General features: G+C 38.9%; 1 long non-coding RNA gene across 1 annotated transcript; it reads right to left on the reverse strand.

The window, feature by feature from the left end:
- Positions 1-1348: 1348 nt before the first annotated feature.
- LOC120227671 lies at positions 1349-3287 on the reverse strand. Its single transcript, XR_005527311.1, has 2 exons — positions 3189-3287; positions 1349-2749 (listed from the first exon to the last, which is right to left on the reverse strand). It is a non-coding gene; the product is annotated as an uncharacterized LOC120227671 (long non-coding RNA).
- Positions 3288-6140: the final 2853 nt, after the last annotated feature.

Raw genomic sequence — 6140 nt, forward strand, 5'->3', positions numbered from 1 at the left:
ATGACAGTAGCACTTCCACTCAAGTAACAAAAACCAAAAATGTCTCCAGATGTTGCCAAACGTCCCCCTGAGAAGCAAAATTGCTCCCAGCTGAGAATAACTACTCATAAAATTTAACTACACAAGGAAAATATAATCTATTTGTTATGGAACACAGGCTGTGAACTGCTGAACCTACTTCATGTAGTGGCTACCATATACCCTGTATGCAATCAAAGTTGATTTCCTGGGGGCATTATTTGCCCCATTGTAGAGAGGAGCAAAGGCTAAACAAGTAATGAATAAGATGACTAGAGGGCTCCAAGGATAAAAACTGGTTTGTTGCAATTCTTACTAAAGAAGACGGAAACAGTGTACTGGGAAGTGACCCCAAAGCCTCCTGGCTGCCCATTCTAGTAATGTTGTGGATTCCGAGTCTTGATTCCATCGGTGTTTTGCCTTAGTGATGAACACAAAAGCCAAGGAGACAGCCAGAGAGCGATACCGTAAGAATCATACTGCAGCCTTCTTCAATAATAACAGCTAATGATAATTAGCGTTCTAATTTCTCCTACTCTTATACTGAGAAATGACCACCATTTCTTTCATACCACCATTTCCATTTATTAGCAATAACAGAATAAATACCAGTAGCACCAATTAAAAATGAATCCACATGGCGTGTTTTATCCTTACAGCTGTAATAACTAGTAACTAACATGGACTGGAAAGCACTTTGCAAATGTAAAAAGTGCTGTACAGATACATCATAATTATCATCATTAATAAATTAGCCCAATTCTCCTAGTATTCAAAAGGCACGTAAGGTCAGATACATGGGTTTCAGTGGGGCAAAATGATCACAACCTACAATGCAGCAATGGTTCACATGTGTTGGCAACAAGTTTTACCCCATGCAATCCTGCAGAGCTGAAGTTACACACCCTTCAAAATATGGGAGAATGAAGCTAAAAGCAGACAAAACAGGCTTTTTTTTTGAGATTTAATGTTTTTGTTTTAATAACAGACTCCTACCTCTTTTATGATAACGTTTAAAAGATAATGTAATTAAACTTCTAAATTGTACATTTTAACAAAATTAAAATTTCTTATTTAAGGTGACAGTAAATTTTATTCTTTGCTATGAGCTGATATTCCAGATGTCATTATAATTCCAAAGCATCCTGTGACTTCAGAGAGGTCAGATTGGTAAATTTTGTGCTTGCATACCCTCAGGGAATAACCACGGTATTCATTCCAGAATTGTTACTAGAAAAAAACAGCTCTCTCTATTCCCTTGCCAGCAGGAGTCTTGGCAAGAGACAGCTCCTGGCTGACCATAAATAAAATTCCTTGAATCACCAGTGTCTTGATTTAAGAAAGAAATTTTACTGTGTCTTTCATACACAAAAGCTGATTAACAATGGTTAAAAAAAACACTACTCCACTTTTTCACAGGTGTACAAAAGGAAATATAATGGAATTACATTCAACAATAAAGCTTAAAGTTCACTCTAGGTAATAGTTGCATTAACATTCACATACACAAGCACAGAGTAAGTATATTTCAGGAGTCTTATAATAGCATACAGCATACATATGGGAGATTGATTTCAGGTAACATCATAGGTGTCAGCAAGATTAGCAATTCAGAGTGTTCTAAAAAAGGAAAACTAAACCAAAGAGACGGTGTGGGCTGGCACACCAAGACAAATCACAGAATTCGAGGATTGAAAAGTCGGCTCACTGTGTGTATGAGAAAATAATTTTTCTTCAATTTTGGGGTCTTGATATAGTTGGCTAGAGAAGGTTGTGTATTCAAAGTGCACATACTTGTTTCTTAGAAAAGAGAGAGAGAAAGATCCTTTTATTTAGTAATTAATACATGCAAGAGGCAGCCCCAGAGTGACCTGAAAGAGTAAAGCTGTGAGTGGCAGGTGGCCAGTATAATACAGATGTTTCAGGCAATTCTCTTAAAGCACTTCTGTAGCAGCAATGATCATTTAAATGGCTGTAGACTGGATTCTCTTTTGAGGAGTTGAGGGGGACTCATCATATTTCTCTTTAAAGATTTATAGTCATAGAGTTTCTCTTTTTTAAATAAATCTATCAAACAACAAAGAGCATAAAGTGAGGTGTTGGGGTTTTCTTTTGCTTCTGCTTTTGCATATGTGTTGGAAAAGGATCTCGCCTTTTCATAGACATTGTGTGCAAAAGAATTTTTAATAAAGTGAGCACAAGGACGCACGCAAACACATCAGATCTGCCTCTGGTGCCCTGGTTGGCCCCCGTTCAACACTGAACTGTTGGCTTGTAGGTGGAATGCAGGTTTTAGGGATAAAGACACCACAGCCCACAGCCTTGTCAGCGGGGGTGGTTTTGTCTGGTTTTGTCTGCGAGAGGGTGGCCACTGCCTCTTGAGTTTTAAGATTTAGAAAGTCTGGTCCCTTTTATTTTCACGGTCCCCCTGGATTGGCAACTCCCACTGTTTCTTTGTCTTTGTTTCCCAGCCCTCCTTGCACCAACTAGTCTCATCTGGCCCATCCCAGCCGATGACGTCTGGCACTCACGCACCCCGGTGACCACACAAACCCAGTGGCCACAGACACCCAAGCTGCTCAATCTCAAAACCTTTGAGCCTGCCCTGCAAATGTCATCAAGACAGGATCCCCGGAGCACAGGGCAGAGAGTCCAACCTCTCACTGGCGGGGCTGGGAAGCCTCTCCTTTGCGGCGGAGGAGAAAGGAAACTTGGGTCTGCTTTTTAGGTTCTGAAAACAAGCCAGAGTGGAGAGAAAGAGTTAACACCAGACTTAGTAAAGCTTTTAAGACAAAACCTGTTAAATGTGATCTACACAGACACAGGGAACTTTCTGCAGATTTCTGAGGTCTATAAGAGAGGGCTCATGGAGATAGGAGAAAGGAGTGGGGAGTTGCTACATGGGAGAGATTTGCCATTATTACAAAAACTGGCTAAGTGGCTTGTTTCCATGGGATGACCTCACTGGTCACTGTTGTCAGTCGTGCTGTTCCCTTTCTCTTTTTTTTCCTGGGTCTTGTTACCCTTCTTCTTTTTCTTCTTTTTCTTGGTCTCCTCCTTTTTGCCGAAGGTTATGAAGTCACTTTTGTCAATTTGGCTGTTAGTAGGCTCCTGCCGGATGGAGATGATTGCAGGAGATCCTGGGATAATGAATTTGTCTGGCAACTCACCGGGACCAGATTGTTTGGGGTTGCCTGGTCCATATTTAAAGGTCCAGCTGTTGCTGTTGACACCAGCACCGACTGGAGGGGACACTTCTCCTGCCTCTGGTTCTGAAAGACAAAACATCACAAGTCGGTAGGAGTCATCAGACACCTTCCAGGCCGCACTAAGTGGGTAGAACACCGGGGAAGCTGCAAAGACAAGCCTGCTCCCCCAGTAAATCATGGGTTATTTCTTTGAGCCTGAGGAGGGCAAGATCAGTGTTTGGAAACAATCAGGAGGGCAGATTTTTTTCACCAGAGAGTCTGGAAGTCTAATTTTCTAGGGAAATATTTTTGGTTCTTTGTGAAGAATTTCCTAAAGAATATGGTTGTGATTATTTTTCCTGGGAATAGGATGGGAAATGTACTAGATTAAAGCAGAACAGGCAATAAGAACTAGGAATAAATTTAATCAAGGAAGTGAAAGACCTATACTCTAAAGTCTAAGATGTTTATGGAAAAAATTGAAGAAATGACACAAATAAATGGGAAGATATTCTATGTTCATGGGTTGCAAGAATTAATACTGTTATAGAGTCAATGCAATCCTGACCAAATTTCAATGGTATTTTTCACAGAAATAGAAAATCTTAAAATCTGTATAGAACCACAGAAGACCCTAAATAGCCAAAGCAATCTTGAGAAAGTAGAACAAAGCTGGAGATATCATGCTTTCTGATTTCAAGCTATATTACAAAGCTATAGTCATCAAACAATATAGTACTGGCATAAAAGCAGACATTTAGATCAATGAAACAGAATAGAGGACCCAGAGGTAAACCCATGCATATATGGTCAATTAATTTACAACAAAGAAGGCAAGAATATAGAGTGGGGAGGGAACATTTTCTTGAGTAAATGGTTTTGGGAAAACTGGACAGCTATGTGCAAAAGAATGAAACTGGAACCCTGTCTTACACCATACACAAAAATAAACTCAAAATGGATTAAAGACTTGAACATAAGACCTGAAAGCATAAAACTCCTAAAAGAAATCATAGGCAGTTAAGTTCCTTAACATCAGTCTTTTTGAATCCAGCACGAAAAGCAAAAGTGATAAAATCAAAAATAAACAAACTACACTGTGTCAAACTAAAAAGCTGCTGCCCAACAAACTAAACCATCAACAAAATGAAAAGGTAAACTACTGCATGGGAGGAAATACTTGTAAATCACATATCTGATGAGTGATTAATATCCAAAATACATAAAGAACTCATTCAATTCAACAGCAAAAGAACATACAATATGGTTTTAAAAATAGCTAGAAGATTTGAAGAGGCTTTTTTTGAATAATGACACACAACTGGCCAACAGGTACATGAAAAGTTGCCCAACATCACTAATCATCAGGGAGAGGCAAATCAAAACCACAGTGAGATATCATTTCCCACTTGTCAGAATAGCTATCATCAAAAAGACAAGAAATCACAAGTGTTGGCAAGGACGTGGAGAAAAGGGAACCTGTGTGCACTGTCAGAGGGAATGCACACTGGTGCAGCCACTATGGAAAACAGTATGGAGGTTCTTCAAAAAATTAAAAAGAGAAATACCATACAATCTAGTAATTGTACTTCTGGGTATTAATCCAAAGAAAATGAAAACACTAACTTGAAAAGATATGTTCAGTCCTATGTTCACTGTGGCATTATTTATAATAGCCAAGATAGGGAAACAACCTAGGTGTCAATAGATGGAAGAATGGATAAAGAAAATGTGGCATATATTGTAAAAATGAGTAAAAAAAACTTTATTTAATGGAGTCAGGATGGGCACCTGGCTGGCTCAGTCCATAAGCATAGGACTCTCTTTATCTCCAGGTGGTGAGTTTAGGCTCTTTGTTGCAGGTCGAGCTTAAAAAAAAGAAAAGGAGTCAGGAAGCCCTGAAGGGGGAGCTCTCTCACACATACCACTCCTGGCAGCCTGCACTGTACTGCAAGAAGGAAGATACTTTTCACACTGGACTTTTATCACCTGCTTTTAAGACAAAAAAGGACGATCTCTTTCTGCCCCAGCAACAACACAGTAACCACCACCTGAAGCCAAAAAGAAACCAGCACGATCTCAGATTCTTATTCTTTTCCAGAGAATTTTGATTGAAACAACCCTCCCCAATTTCCTCCTAAAACATAGTAAGAGGTGACTTTTCCTTTACCTCTTTGGGCTTGCCTGTGGTTTACCATAATTTGCTTGTCCAAATTGCATTCTTCTGCTATTCCCTAATAAACTCATTTTGCTGGTAAAATAACTGGCAATTTTATTTAGGTTTGGCAATATTATATAATGGAATATTATTTAGCCATAAAAAGAATGAAATCTTGCTGTTTGCAACAACATGGATGAAGTTTCAGGGCATTATTCTAAGCAAAATGAATCAGAAAGAGAAAGACAATAATGTACAATCTTACTTATATGTGGAATCTAAAAAACAATAGTAACAAAACAAAAACAAAAAGCCAAGCTCATAGATACAGAGAACAGATTAGTGGTAGCCAGAGGCAGGATGGGGACAGGTATGTGTGAATTGGGTAAAGGTGGTCAAAAGGTACAAACTTCCAGTTATAAATAAATAAGTCATTGGGATGTAACATACAGCATGGTGACGATTTTTTCTGGGGGTTTTTGTTAGTTTTTAAAAAAGCATCTCTTCTCTTTTTAAAAAAATTTTTTTTCTTTTCTTGTTTTCATTCTGTGCTGACAGCGCAGAGCCTGATGTGGGGCTCCAACTCACAAACCATGAGATGATGACCTGAGCCACCCAGGTGCCCCAACTGTTTCTTTTTTTAAGCTTGTTTGTTTGTTTTGAGGGAAATAGAGCATGCACTATTTATTTATTTATTTATTTATTTATTTATTTATAGAGAAATACAGCATGTGCAAGCAGGGGAGGGACAGAGAGAGAGGAAGAGAGAATCCTAA

The sequence above is a fragment of the Hyaena hyaena genome, unplaced genomic scaffold (genome assembly GCF_003009895.1).
Source record: "Hyaena hyaena isolate Hyena2069 unplaced genomic scaffold, ASM300989v1 scaffold_2728, whole genome shotgun sequence".
Taxonomy (NCBI): Eukaryota; Metazoa; Chordata; class Mammalia; order Carnivora; family Hyaenidae; genus Hyaena; species Hyaena hyaena.